Consider the following 16723-nt stretch of genomic DNA (forward strand, 5'->3'; position numbering starts at 1 on the left):
GATCCAGTATCTATCTAAGAGATCTACTGTCATCAGTCCATCAGTCCATACAAAGCACCTGAAATATCATGAGTATTACATCAATTTTTGTTGAATTAACATATAAGGTCACTGGGATAGGAGAATTATGAAGGTAAAATTAGTTCAATAGGAAGGCTTTGCTTAATAAGTAGTAACTCAGTTGCCGCCTGAAAGAAGTAGGGAAACAGAAGGAGGAAGTACACAAGTGATTCAGTATCTTCACAAGTGCTTTGTGATTCATGCTGCAGTAGTGATGAGACTCCCTTATTGGGAATCATTGAGCTCCTTTAGGGGATGGGGACCAGCATAAGTGAGCTTTCCTCCACTGGGGATAAGTGTGTCCAAGAGCACATTATAAATGTATTCCAGTGTGCTGTATGCATACTTTTTCTAGGTTTCTGAGACAACCAGGACAGACTTTATGGGCAAAACTTGATTCTTTGTTTGCCTCTGGTTATATGATAATCCCAAACATCACCATGATAAAACATTCTCTTTCTGTTGTCTCTTTTCCTGGATCCTTGCTTCTTTTAGTCTCAGGCCACAGTTGATCTGGCCAATCATAACTAGTACTGTATGAACTGGGTAGATCAGTCATCATACTGAACTTGATTTGAAATAATGAACACATTTTCCTCTTGATTTATAAATTCTACAGGTTGTATTTGGGGAAGTGGCTATTAGAGATTAAATCTGAGACATTGGATTGCCATTTTTATCATTGCCTTTCTAACCATAGACACATTAGTCAGTGTGGTGACAAGGTGAATTTTGACAGGCTGCCCAAAATGGTCTACACTGCGTTTGGTAGAAGAAGAGCAATGAGAGAGAGGAGACACTGAATATTTCAGAACAAAGTGTTCCTTAATGATGTATTGGTCCCGAATTCTTCCACATATTCCTTTGGGTGGAAGAATTCAGCGATTTGAATTTGTGCAAAGAACAAGAATGAGATAGTTTAAAATTTTTTACATAGGGTCTGCCCATGTCACCTGAGAAGTGGTTCATTCAGTCTGACATTTCAGCTTTTTGCCCCTGCTGGATGTTTTCCCTGTCTTGCTCTTTTGCTCTCCATGTATTCAAATCCTCTCCAGTTACTCAAATATTATTGATTTCTCATGGCCTGGTGTGAGTCTATGAAGCTCCCTCTGGTTATTCCAGTTTATGCTATTTTCTTTTTTAAGCAGATATTACATTTCTTCCCTATGGCATAATACATAGCATTTCAGTTTTAGTATATTCTTAATTGATTCATGCGTTTTATGGTCAGATTTTATATTTAAGAAGCACTGAATTATACCAGTTTCATATATTTCATATTATTTAATAAGATCATATTAATTTCTAGACATTTAGTGTAATAAAATAAATCTTCAGAGAGCAACAAAAATAGTATCTCATATTTGTAAAATTCTTTTTATACTCAAAACTTTTTCACATATACTGCTTCATTTGGTTCTTAAGTAATCTTATGATGTATGCAAATCAGATAATTTTATTTCTATGTGAAAATATACACAGAGCTTATGATAATTGTATGAATTGAAAAATCTTCCAAAATTTGTATATGATAGAGCTGAGATTAATTAACAGTTCTTCTGGCATATAATATTCAGGGAGAAATATACGTAGCCCCAATTTGTAGAGTGGATTACTGAGTTAATGTTATAATGTTACCATTAAACTTGACTTTTGTACATTTAAAAGGTCATTTTTTTAATCATTAAAAAAATGGGTAAGAGTTTTATGTGGCTCTAAGAAGAAAATGTTTATAGGGGTCCTTGCTCAGTTTACTCAACTGAGAAAAACTTAAATGTTAATTTGAACATATCCCCAATGTGTTTAATTATCATTTTTTTCCCAAGAAGCTAAGAAAGGAACTATACGTAATTGCCAGGTTAACATCGCACCAGATGTGTGTAATCTAACTGGAAAATTGTGACAAGAGTTTTCCAAGTGCTACCCTTAAGGAAATATGCCTTATTGGACATATACCACCCAAGATGGTTTGGACATACAGTGCATACAGTCAAGCATTTTTTTTTATGACTATACTTTAAGTTCTGGAGTACATGTGCAGAACATGCAGATTTGTTATATAGGTATACATGTGCCATGATGGTTTGCTGCACCCATCAACCAGTCATTCACATCAGGTATTTCTCCTAATGCTATCCCTCCCCTAACCCCCCACACCCTGACAGGCCCTGGTATGTGATAGTCCCCTCCCTGTGTTCATGTGTTTTCATTGTTCAACTCCCACTTATGAGTGAGAACATGCAAGCTTTTTTTTATAAGAGAGAAGAAAATGGAAAACAGAAGTCTAGGTTATGGCATTTAAAACAGAAATCTTTACTAATTTTAATTGATTATTTTTCATATTTTGAGGTTATTTGTACTCTACATTATATACAGAGGTTTTTCTATATAAAATCAATACAATTATTGTCTATAGTGCTCACCAAAGAAAATATAGGCCAACTCTTCATCTCAAACATTTTTTTTTGACATTGAACTTTATTCTTTGAGCAGAGAGGATGCCTTTTGTTAGATTATACTATATCTTTGTGCTAAGGAGTAAAGTGGCTTTAATAACCTTTCTGGTAAGGGAGCAAATTTTCCTTATGTAGATTTCATGGCTTCCACTTCTCATAATATCGTTTAAATGGAGGGGGTAATTAGCAATTAAATTAGCAGCAAAGAAAGAAGGAAGAGCAGCTGGGTCCTGGAGAAATTCCAAACAATATTCTCAAACCTCTAAATAACTTAATTAGAATTATTTAATCATACAATATATAGCTAGAAAAGTCACTGAAGATCAGTAAGCTCAAACTGCTCATTTTCAGAAGAGGAAATAAAGGCTAAGAATCATCCTCAAGAACAAAATTTTGAACATTGCTTGAACCTCAGCTACAAACTGGGACTCATTTCTAATCCAACAACCCTCCCTAAAAATAAATATTCACCTGAAAAATGATTAGGAATCAAATTATGTTTGCAAATGGTATATGGTTTATTCCCCCTAGATATTCACATTTCTCAGTGGAATTTTATTACAAACTGTCTTGTACCTTATAACTCCCCATTGTAGTATTAATTATATTTTCAAGTTTACATTCATTTACACAATTATTAGATTGATGTTGATCTCCCTTCAGTGGGCTGAAGGATCCATGAGGGCAAGAATTGCTTCTATATTTGCCCATTATTTGATCCCCAGGATGTAATATATTAATATATTGACACATATCAACAAGTAATCTTGTAGTGGTTATATATATCAAAGACTCTAAGGAGTTGTGCAATAAAGAATAAATGTTTAATTTTGTGTGACTCAAAATTTCTCAAAGGTATTTATTTGGCCAGAACCCCTACTTATATTTAAATAAATACCGATATCTTGCTTTTATCACAAGTAAACTCAGTTCTTTGAGTTAGATGGAAAATACAGGAAACATAAATATGTAATGCATTTTAAATGCTATTTTCCACCCTTTTTCTACTCTAATTTACATGCATCTTTATTATACAAAATCAAGTGAAACTTAAATATAAGATAGAATCCCTCTTAAGACTGAGTCTGGGGGAGTCATTAACACCAAACTTCTTGGTTAATTTGGGGTTAAATTTTGTTGTATACATTAGATGTCATCATATAGTTAATAAATGCTAAATCTTATATTGTAAAACATTGCCTATGTCATTTTGAGATTTGACTGAAACATAAAGTTTATATGCCAACACATACTGACTTAGCCTGGGTTACCAAAAAAGCAAGTGGATGTGCTGTCACATTATTAGAGAGTGCAAACTCAGAGAACAGAAGTGAGATGCAAGGGTGCTGAAGCAGGAGAGAGAGGAAAGAAGGAAGATGTCTAAACAAGCTGGCCTAGGAGACTTGCCCCTAACTCCCACCCCAAAGAGTCATAAAAACTACCTCAGGACCTTTCCTGTGAGCTGGGGAGAGAGGAGGGTGGATAATTTCCCACTGTCTCTCATTCCCACTGGTTAAAGGCTCATCCCACATTTGAGTTGTGCATGCTTGGGTACGAGGCATAATTCTGGGGGGATCTCCCATCCACGGCAATAGGGAAGCCTAAGGAGCAGTGAAAAGAGAGGCAGGACTTAAGTGGGTGTTGTGAGATGCTGCTAACAGATTACACCCACGTGAGGTTGGCTGGAGCCCATTCAGAGCTGGACCCCTCAGTCATGTTGAGAACAGGAGTTGTGGCTAAGAGAATCCAAAGAGTGAATAAGGTGTGCCTGATACATCTACCAGTAAGAGTACCATCAGATGTTAAAGTGGCAAATCTCTTACAGTATTCCTGAATTTTTCATGGCTCATTTTCATTGCAAAGCTGGATATTTTGATGCAGACACTATTAGTGAGGAGATTTGAAATTTTTTGTCAAAATGTAAAACCTTTAACAAAACTTGCCAAGTAATGTCAGCAATTGCTATTCTTGATTCTTCCCTTCTTCCTGAGTTTGCACAATTTTATGCCTCTCAGAGTCGGGGAGAGACTAAGGGATACAGTATGAGGAGGGTCAGGCAGGGTTTAGAAAAATGAGGTAAAATGGAAGCAGGAGGGGAAATTTGTGAGGAGTAAAGGGAGATGTGATATTCAGAGAGAGAATGAGGATAAAGACTTGGGTGGGAGTCGGGCACACTATTGCAGGCATTAGTCACTTTATCTTTTAAAGTGTTTTCAAGGCAATGAAAATGTTTCTGGTGTCAAAATGTGATTATTTTTGTGAATAGCTGGGGATACCGTGTCTAACCAGCTGTGGGTCTTTGAAGTCTTTGGACCTTCATTGCTCATTTCTTTATCTGGAAACTTAGGGATTTGTGTCTCACCAGATAATGTATAAGGTCCTGTCTAACTATCAGGTAACATAGTTATGACATTAATCGAGAGTTTCTATTCAAGGACATAACTCATTTGTAGTTCATGCTCACTTAGTGAGGCTCACAGAGCACATGGAATATGGAGCACAGCCGTCCTTGGTCCTGCTGTTTCTTCAACCCGGGGAAGAGCGTTAACAATCACCAGTAGCGGTGGAATAGAATTTGGCTTCGGCCTGAGACTCTCACCCCAGAGACCATCACAGCTTGTTGTCTGCAGACTCGTGTTTCAATTTTTGTTTTGCTGTAGATGACCAAGGACAAAGGCCTTTGGCTCTAACCCTTAAAACCTACTTTAACACAGTTCCTCTTGGAGCAAAGATTTTTACCTTTTCTATCTTCCTTGTTTGAAAGGAGACAAGTCTGAACAGAAAATAAGTGAGAACGAAGAAAAAGATAGTCAAGTAGACCCTTCCTTGAGTTTTTTGTTTGTTTTTCTTTTTCTCTTCAGAGAAATTTGACATAGGTGTGATGATGTAGATTAATGTGTATGTGTTTCTGTAAGACACGCCTAATGTGCATTCCACACAAGGTGAAACTAAGTGTAATCTTTCAGCAGTCATTTTAGTTAGAATAAGCTTTCCATGTTAGAATCGTGCATACTTATCTATAACCTAAATCATACGAGAAAAAATCTTAAGCAAACCAAAATGAAGTTATAGCAATGTCATATCATATATCATATATCAATTTAGTAATTGTTAAAAAGTTCTTTTAAAAACTTTACTAGGTAATTTGCCTATAAAATGGAGGTATTCAGATTAAAATGTCAGAATTAACCATGAGTATCTTTCTACATAGTGTTATCTACTCAGTATTTGAAAGGTTCTGTCTTGTATTCCCCTAACAGTTGCATGGTTAAGACTGTTGTGCACAAAAGTAAGATGATGTCATCAATGCAGTCAGTATTTTGAAATCCAATTAAATGTTACATACAACAGAGATGAAGCCCCAGCTTCAGGCGGCAGTATAGAAAAGCTTTGCTTTATTTCATGGGAGTATTTATAGTGCCTCAATATTTATGAAAACCTTTAATGATCAATGACACATATTTGCAAGGCAGCTGACTAGTGTTCAAGATTTGTGACCAGAGAAATTTTTTTTCCTCATGTGAGAATCAGACCTGTAACCTTGGCTTCATTCACATGCTTTTCTAACAAAAGTAACTGGCTCAGCTCCAGCCCAACAGGAAATTCCTGAAAGGTTGTCTTGATCCTTTACTATTACAAAATGAAAATGTGTCATTTGGAGGTCTCCTTCCACTACTAAAGAGAATTCTTGGTTGATTTTTACATCTCTATTCCAAATGCCAAAAGCATGTCTTCCAAATATACATACTTAGTATTTATTTGGCAGTATGCTGTGGAAGTTACACGGTAAGTTTTTCCAAGTGTGGAAAAAGTACATAATCCTATATTTTAGACCACCGCCTTGAAAACAGCTGGGACTCTCCAGTGCAGTTGCTGTAAAAATTACCTTAAGTTAATTGTTACTAAGAAAAACAGATATCTTCTTTTGAATTTCCGTTGGAAGCTTGTTCCATAGTGCCTGATTTCATCCATGACATTAATCACTACACAATATATATGGCTACAAATATATACTCTTAAACGTCTTTTTGAAAACATTTGAGTCAAAGCAGCTGCATTCTTAAAGCATTGCCATTTTTTGCCCTTGCTATTTTGAGATGGTGAACATGAAAGAACTTTTAAAAGTGTACAAGTGTTGTATAAATGTGTGGGAATAGTATCATCACACAACTATCAGTCCTTTTTGCTGAGAGAGAGTTCTGAACTCTCCACCTAAGAAGGTTGGAAAATGGATATCATATTGCAGTCTAGAAGTATTGTATCTAAAGTTGTGTAAGGCAGTGGTTTTCTAAACTTTTAATAGAAGCAAGTAAATTAGGATCTCTTTGGATTCTTATTAAAATGTTGATTTCTGGGCTCCACACCTCAGATCATCTTCATCAGAACCTCTCAGACCCGAATATGTGTATTTTACGTGACCGTATGGTTTCCTGTGCAAACCAAAGCCAGAGAATCACTGCTGTAGGGGAGTCGAGCTTCCTAATTCTTCCTTCCTAGTCACTCAAGGACTGGAAAAGCAGCTCTAGTATTAGTCAAATCCCAGGATATTTTGCAGGGCAGGATGGTGGAGTGCTCTGTAATATTATAAGCTCATGGGGTAAACATTCCATTTTTTTTTCCTTTGATGGAAGTAGCAAGAAAATTCAGGCTCCTGCCTGCTCTGCAGAGAGCTTGGCCATCTCTCCCATTCTTGTGACTCCAGCCACATGGGGACAATAGAAAGAGACCCTGGGGTTTTCAGTGAAAGCCCCAGCTATTAATGCTGTACATGTCTCTTTGCCCTGCACTATTCTCAGTGCCAACATTTCTCAGGATCAGAGGAGATATGATGGAAGTGAATAGCAGAATTGTGACCAAATGTCATCAAAATCTAAGCTCATATATTGGAAAGGATCATTAGTGTTTAGGGCAATGGTTCTCAAACTCACCCCAAGGGCTGGTTGAAACATGAACTGCTGGGCTTCACCCCCAAAGGTTCGGATTCAGTAGGTCTGGAATAGGTCCAAGAATTTGTATTTCTAATAAACTGCTAAGGGACATTACTAATGCACAAACTACGCAATTGGAACCACCGGTTCAGAGTAAGCCTCTAACCCCCAGTGCAGCTGAAACTGGTATTCCAGGCAAAATTCTACAAATATAATGTTCACCACTGACTAGGTGAAGCTCGCCACAAAACAAGCACAGCTATGTTGTACAAGTTTATTTTTTGTTGTTGTTGTTTTATTCTGTTTTGTTTTTGGAATTTTAATGTCAATCACTGGAAGTTACTACCTAGTTGGTTGCCATAGAGTCTCTCATTCCGTACCTTGCTCTGGGCTGTTTTGCCATATTTGGTCAGAAGCGACCCTGCCAGATTCATCTCAGGGGACTCCAGTGGATTTTCTGCAGCCAATCTGAATTGCTCCAACCATGTGCTCTTAATTTATTCATATTGTAAATCATGGTCTTCAGATTAGGAGAGATAAAGTGAAACCAAAACAAAAGAGTATATACACATACACGCATGCACACACACACACTTCTATAAAACACCCAGGGTCCTTCTGTCACTTTCTTTGCTGATCAGGGTCCTCAGAGACCATAAGCTAAATCGTAGATTGTAATTGTCCATTTCAGAAACTTAGAGTGTGACAGAGTTAAATACGGAACAAATAAAGAGGGATGAGGACCTTATTGTATTGAGTATGAGTCATAAACCTGGGTGAAAATACAAGTAGAACTCAATGGAATTAATTTGTACGCAAAGATTTAGTAGGAAATAAAAAGATCCATTTCTGCAACACTTTGATTCCAAGAACCAGGTTTGCTCAGAAGCAGAGGGAGTATGCCAGTGTCAGGTGAAAAGCCTCCTGAGTTTGTCATGTGAACCGAAAACTATTGTTAGGGTTTTGAAGGAAAAATCTCAGAAATGAAACTCATTGAAGAGTGAAATCAGCTTAAAATCCAGTTTTTAATTATGTAGTAAGTGTAGGAATTCTGGGAAAATTAAAAAAAGAGAGCAAAGACAGTATAGCAGATTTAAACCTTCACATGGTAGAAAAGAAACCGACCTCAGAAGCAGGACAAGTTTAATAAACTCAGTTGGACAAAAAAATGTAGAGATATACTGGAGAAAACAGTAAGGGATCATCAAACAACACAATGTCTTCTCCCGTGGAACTCTTTAGAAAAACCCCTAGGTGACTTTCCTCTGGCCCAGAGATGGCTGAGGAGTCTTGGGATCCTTTCTTCCCCAGGCATAGTGCCAAGGCTCCGGAACGTTTCCTCCTGTTCTTCTTAATGACCAGCAATCTCTGCTCATGCCCTTTTTGCATGTTAGACTAAGTGTTGGAACATGAGTATGTACAGTTATGTTTGGGTTTGTTCATTTTAGTGACCATACCTTGACAAAAGTCCTCACCTATTCACTGTGGACACACACGCACATGTGTGCACATGCACACGATTCACACAAGCACACTGACATTCCACATTGCAGTTCGGAGACTGAGGGCAGTTTCTAAACTAATACTAGTTCCTTTGCTTTGTCTTATATTCTAATATGATGTTTTATTCAGAGGCCTTGCAAAGATAAATGTTGATCAATAACAAGATTTGGGTGAAGGAATATCTATTGCCATTGCATTTTAAAATTCCTTAATTCATTTTGCTTAGATTTCTTAGGAAACCCTATAGTTTTGATTTCCTGAGACTTCGTCATTGGAAGAATTAAAATAAAAATTGTCATTTGGTCAGCTCAGAAGGTTTTATTCTTATATTTATTCTCTATCGCTCATCTGATTCCATCACTTATCTGCTAAAGCCTGGTGCTATTTTTTTTTTCCCATTAAGAAAAATGCCAGACCTTTTCCTTCCATCTACCAGAACTGAAAGATAAATCTCTTCCTACACCTCAGCACATACAAATACAGGATGCCCTAGAAGGAACATACCTCAAAATAATAAGAGCCATCTGTGACAAATTGCAGCCAACATCATACTGAACAAGCAAAAGCTGTAAGCATTCCCCTTCAGAACTGGAACAAGACAAGGATATCCACTCTCACCACCCCTAGTCAATGTAGTACTGGAAGTTCTAGCCAGAGCAATCAGGCAAGAGAAAGAAATAAAAGGCATCCAAGTAGAAAAAGAAATCAAGCTATCTCTATTCAGTGAAAATATGATTCCATACCTAGAAAACACTAACTATCTCACCAAAAGACTCTCAGAACTAATAAATGACTCTAGTACAGTTTCAGGATAAAAAAAATCAGTGTAAAAAATCAGTAGCATTTATATACACCACTAACACTTAAACGGAGAGCCAAATCAAGAATTACAGTAGCCACAAAAGAATAAAATACCTAGGAATACATCAAACAAAGAGTGAAATATCTTTACAAGGAGAAGTAAAAAACACTGCAGAAAGAAATTAGAGATGACATAAATGAACTGAAAAATATTCCAGGCACATGGATTGAAAAAGTTAATATTGTTAAAATGGCCACGGTGCCCAAAGCAATTCATAGAATCAATGTTATTCTTATCAAAATACTAACATCATTTTTCATAAAATTAGAACACAACTATTCTAAAATTCATATAGAACCAAAATAGAGCCCAAATAGCCAAAGCAATCTTTTTCTTTATTTTTTTCAGATGGAGCCTTGCTCTGTTGCCCAGGCTGGAGTACAGTGACCTGATCTCAGCTCACTGCAACCTCCGCCTCCCAGGTTCAAGCAATTCTCCTGCCTCAGCCTAGCGAGTAGTAGCTGGGATTACAGGTGCACACCACCCTGCCCGGCTAATTTTTGTATTTTCAGTAGAGATGGAGTCTCACATTATGTTGGCCAGGCTGCTCTGAAACTCCCGACCTCAGGTGATCCACCCATCTTGGCCTCCCAAAGTGTAGAAATTATAGGCATGAGCCACCGCACCCAGCCCCAAGGCAATTTTAAGGAATAAGAACAAAGCCAGAGGAATCACCTTATCCAATTTCAAACTATGCTACAACGCTACAGTAACCATAACAGTATGGTACTGGTACAAAAACAAACATATAGACCAATGGAACAGAATAGAGAATCCAGAAGAAATGACACACAACTACAACCATATGATCTTTGACAAAGTCAACAAAAATAAACAATGGGAAAAGGACTCCCTAGTCAATAAATGATGCTAGGATAGCTGGCTACAAATGCTTCATATGCAGAAGAATGAAACTGGACTTTTACCTTTCACCATACAAAAAATTAACCCAAATTAGTTTAAAGATTTAAATGTAAGTCCACAAACTGTAAAAATTCTAGAAGGGGCTGGGTGTGGTGGCTCATGTCTGTAATCCCAGCACTTTGAGAGGCGAGGCCAGGTTCCGCTACAGCCTTGGTGACAGAGCAAGACTGCGTTTTGGGGGGGGAAAAATATATATATATATATGTGTATATACGTGTGTGTGTGTATATATATATGTATTAGAAGGAAACCTCAGAATTACCCTTTTTGACATTGACCTTGGCAAAGAATTTAAGGCTAATCCTCAAAGCAATTGCAAAAAAAGAAAAAAACACTTGACAAGTGGAACCTAATTAAAGTGTTTCTGTACAGCAACAGAAACTATCAACAGAGTAAACAGACAACCTACAGAATGGGAAAAACTATTCTTAAACTATGCATCTCACAAAGGCCTAATATCCAGAATCTGTAAGAGACTTAAACACACCAATGAGCAAAAAACAAACAACTCAATGAAAAGACAGGCAAAGGACATGAATAGACACTTCTCAAAATAACATATACAAGCAGCCTACAAGAATATGAAAAAATTCTCATCATCACTAATCATCAAAAAAATGCAAATCAAAACCACAATCAAAACCACCATCTCATACTAGTCAGAATGGTTTTTGTTTAAAAAAAGTCAGAAAATAGCAGATGGTGGGGCTGGGGAGAAAAGGGAACACTTATATACTGTGGGTGGAAATGTAAATGAGTTCAGCCACTGTGGAAAGCAGTTTGGAGATTTCTCAAAGAGCTTAAAACAGAACTATCATTCAACCCAGCAATCTTATTACGAGGTATATAGCCAGTGGAAAATAAATTATTCTACCAAAAAGACACATGCACTCTCATGTTCGTTGCAGCTCTATTTACAATAGCAAAGATGTGGAATCAACACAGGTGCCCATCAGTGGTAGATTAGATAATAAAATGTGGTACATATATATCATGGAATACAACACAGACATAAAAAAGAATGAAATCATGTCCTTCACAGCAACATGAATGCAACTGGAGGTCATTATCATAAGCGAATTAATGTGGAAACAGAAAGTCAAATATCACCATGTTGTCATGTATAAGTGGAAGCTAAACTTTGGGTACACATGGACATAAAGATGGGAACAATAGGCACTGGGGAACACAGGACGGGAGAGGGAGGATGGAGATCATGTGTTTAAAAGCTACCTATTGGGCACTGTGCTCACTTCCTGAGTGACGGATTCAATTGTACTTCAAACCTCAGCATCATTCAATATACTCAGGTAGAAAATGTGCCCATGTACCCCCAGAATCTAAAATGAAAGTTGAAAATAAATCACAGAATCACTGGATTAAACCATCAAAGAAGCTTAACTCCTACTGCTTTAAGAGAAAAAAAAATAACATTCAGACAAGCATAATATTACTCAAACGTAAAAAAGTGAAGAATAACGTATCTTCATAAAGACTATTTAGCCCTGTGATTATCTGAAATTCAGATTTAACTGGGCATCATATAATCTGCCCACCCAATGTTTGGTCCCCAAAATCTACATCAGTGACTCTCAACCCTGACAGCACATGTACATTCACCTGAAGTATTTTTAAATAAAAGTCGTGTCCAGGCTCCACCCCAGACAAATTAAAACAGAATCTGTGGCAATGAAGTGCGGGAAAGAATATTTTATTCAAAGTTCCCAGCTAATTTTATTGTGTGACCAGGGTTGAGTACTACTGGTCTACACATGTCATATGTGACCATTCTGCTTCCTGACATCCCTCCCACTGTTAATTTCATTCACCATTTTCTCTTCTTTGCCTCTAAGTATCTTTGTTCTGTTTCTCTCTGGTTGTCTATAGTTTTACGTCTTTCTACCATCCTAAATTCTTGGTTACTTTTTGACTTATTGAACACACAGAGTCCAAATAGTTGGTTTAGATAAAGACCATAATCCTAATTCTTAAAGAAGTAAGAAAGTTTGCATGTGGTGCTTTTGTGTGTGTGCATGTGTGTGTGTGGTTTGTGTGTGTGTGTATGTATGTTATGTGTAGGATGAGTAAAACTTGCAGTAACGACCAAGTTCATATGCTGTTTGATAGAGGTTCATTGCAGCATCTTTAGGCAAAACCACAGCATACTTCGAGTTGTACTAACAGCATAGACAGTTAAATGCCCACACTCATGTTAGAAAGCAATAACTCTACTCATTAAAATTGGGTTTAGAGTTCCATTTGAAACTATAATAATTTATGCTAACTGCAGTTGCAGCCTTCTTAGTTTATCAATTATCCTATCAAGTAGTAAGAGATCATCTGTTTGAATTTTCTATATATTTCACAGGAAAGATTAGGCTTGTCCATATTTTCACCTGACAGTTATCAATGCATAAGGATATAAAAAGATTATCCTTCATAATAGGATTGTAGATAGCAGACTAATTTCAATGAATGTGCTAATTATTTTTTTCTAATTATGGCCATTAGCTGCTGATGATCTTTAAAAGCCATAATATAGTCTTCACTATATTTGTCTACTTAACCAACCACCCTTGCACTTGTCCAAGAAAACTCCAGAACTGAAAATGAATGGTACATAAATTGGAACCCTGCCTCTCTGCATATAAAAGAAAATCTTTCCTTAATATTAATATTTTTGGTACTCCAAGCACAGGGAAGGCCTTGGAATTAAAATAAGGTTTCCAAAAATGAAGAAGTCATTTAACAGATTGAGCCGTGTTATGTGAAAAGACTTTTGTGTATCACAGAAACTTGTTTTCGTTCCTGAGCTTATTTATGTAATATTCAGTTTATTTAAGTGAATTATAAAATTTGGTAACATCTGTACCTTTTTATGTTGCTAGATTGCATTCTAAATTTATTTAATAAATCTTTATTGGATATATACAACTTCAAATATTTGATTTTTCATTTCAGATAAAATCTTCTACCTATAGTTTAGACAGTTTAGAAATTAATATTCTATTTAATTTTTAAAATCTTCTTAATATGATAGTGGTTTATGATATACATAAACTAAAAAAATGAACATACAATATTTCTTATTCCGACATGAGAAGAAGGATGGGATATTTTCAGACATAAAAACTTCATTCTCTAAATTATGACGCCTGTACTTTAAGTGCCTCTGTAAAGAGGACCGTCTTCTGGGGGAGATAGTTCAGAGGAGGGAAACAGGATCTATCAGAAAAGCTGTTTACAATAAAACATTTTGACAGCTCCAGTAATTAAACGGGTTTCCCAGGTGCAAAGCAGTATCTTAAATGCCCCTCTGGCTATAATAGAACGCGGATTTATCCTTCAGAAAAAGAAAAAAAAAAAGTCTACTGTGAAAAGTTAATAAAAGGAAAGGACATCTAGCTAAAATAATTTTCCAAAACTATTAGTAATTTAGTTAAGACATGTAAAAAGAATAAAACAGTTTTTGCTTACATTAACACTGAAAAACAGGTTTTTTTTTAATGTTTTGGGAGGAAAAAAAGAGATGTCAATTTAAGTGATAGATTTCTTTCTAAGCATGTACGTACTTGCCTCCATAAAGCCATGAATTAGTAGAAGTGACACAAAAATATTCATACCGGCCCATTCTCTAGAATCTGATTATATATGTTTTTAAAAATAATTTGTCAAGCCATTTGCTTGTCCTATGTAGATGAATTTAATATACTGACCATGGCACCTACACTAAAGGTAAGAATTTCAAAAGGAAGAAGAGGTAAAATTTAATGATACATAGACAACTGAATTGATTGGTTAGAATTCTATTCTTTTAGTCAAATGCCCTTGTATAGCTTATTTAGTAGAGGATTTATTGTTAGTTGTGCAATAAGAATGTAATAACTGTTTAATGAATGAACAAACAGAGCAAAAAGATGTTAGGGATTCATAAGGAATTATGGTTTTCTTTGTATTCTCATGTTTCACTCTTCCATTAAGGAGGATTTCTAAAAATAATCCCTTTATTTAGGCATGTCATGTTTGAGAAATATGCTTTTGTATTTTTAAAATATACTGGGCATTACAAGAGTTATGCCTTAAATAAATATTTAGTAAATGCCTATAATGTATGCATTTCATTAGCATGTGTGGTAATCGCTGCAACAATTGTGTTTTCTGCATGCATGTGTGTGCACACACAGAGAGAGGGAAAAAAAACTAGAAGAGTTTGGCTTATTCTATTTTATTTCACTGTTAACCATGGCTAACACTTATTGAGCACAGTGAGCATATAGGAAGTGAGGTACTATCATATATATTTTTAAAACATTGGCTCATTTAATCTTCCAAATAACACTATAAGAGAGTTTGTATTTTTATCTCCTTTTTACGAGAAAACTGAGAACCATAGAGATAAAGCAAATTGCACAAGATTACATAATACTAGAGCTGGGATTTGTAACCAAACATCCTAACTCCAGAGACAAGGGTTTTGACCACCATAAGACAGTGCTGCATGACTTACTTAATGGTAGTAATGGCACAGAAAAGGTAGATTAGCTTACACCATAATTGTGACAGTTTATGGAAAAAGAGCTAGGGAGTCATGAAGGAGGAAAGAAAAGTTTGAGAGCTCAATAAAACTCCAAAACCCTGGTGCCTGATGCTTGTAAAGCCCCATAATAACTGCTAAAGAAAATGCCCTACTGAGGATTTTGAAATAGCAGATGGTTGACCTGATTTTTTTAAACTTTTATTTTACATTAAGTGGGTACATGTGCAGGTTTGGTACCTGGGTAACACTGCATGATGCTGAGGTTTAGGGTATGAGTAAGCCCTTCACCCAGGTACTGTGAATAGAACACAACCGTTAGTTTTTTAATCCCGCCCTCTCTCCTCCCTTCCAGCTCCAGAGTCCCCAGTGTCTATTATTGCCATCTTTATGTACGTGTGCAACCAAGTTTTATCTCCCATTTGTTAGTGAGAACATGGTGATATATGGTTTTCTCTTTCTGTCAATTGCTTAGAATAATGGCCTCCAACTGTACTGATGTTGCTGCAAAGGACATGATTTTATTCTTTTTTATGTCTGTGTAGTATTCCATGATATATATTTCCCACATTTTCTTTATTCGGTCCACCATTGATGGGCACCTGTGTTGATTCCATGCTTTGCTGTTGTGAATAGTCCTGCAATGAACATGCAAGTGCATGTGTCTTTTTGGTAGAACAATTTGTTTTCCCTTTTTTTTTTTTTTTTTTTGAGACCGAGTCTCACTCTGTTGTCCCGGCTGGAGTGCAGTGGCACGATCTCGGCTAACTGCAAGCTCCACTTCCTGGGTTCATGCCATTCTCCTGCCTCAGACTCCCAAGCAGCTGGGACCACAGACACCTGCCACCACGCCCGGCTAATTTTTTTTTGTATTTTTTAGTAGAGACGGGGTTTCACCATGCTAGCCAGGATGGTCTCAGTCTCCTGACCTCGTGTTTTCTTTTGGATATATACCCAGTAAAGGGATTGCTGGGTCAAATGGTAGTTCTAAGCTCCTTGAAAAATCACCAAATTTCTTTCCACAGTGACTGAACTAATTTGCATGCCCACCAACAATATATAAGCATTTCTTTTTCTCCACACCCTCACTAACATCTGTTATCTTTGACTTTTTAATAATAGCTGTTCTGTCTTGTGTCAGATGATATCTCATTGTAGTTTTGATTTGCATTTTTCTTATGATTAGTGATGTGGAGCACTTTTTCGTGTGTTTGTTGGCTGCCTCTGTGTCTTTTTTTTTTTTTTTTTTTAAGTATCTGTTCATGTCCTTAGCCCACCTTCTAATGGAGCTATTTGTTTTTTGCTTATTGATTTAAGTTTCTTATAGATTCTGGATATTAGACCTTTGTTGGATGCACAGTTTAAGAATATTTTCTTCCATTCTGTAGGTTGTCTGTTTACTCCGTTGATAGTTTTCATTGCTGTACAGAATCTCTTTCATCTAATTGGGTCCTAC

This window comes from Theropithecus gelada, chromosome 12, assembly GCF_003255815.1.
Source record: "Theropithecus gelada isolate Dixy chromosome 12, Tgel_1.0, whole genome shotgun sequence".
In the NCBI taxonomy this organism is placed as follows: Eukaryota; Metazoa; Chordata; class Mammalia; order Primates; family Cercopithecidae; genus Theropithecus; species Theropithecus gelada.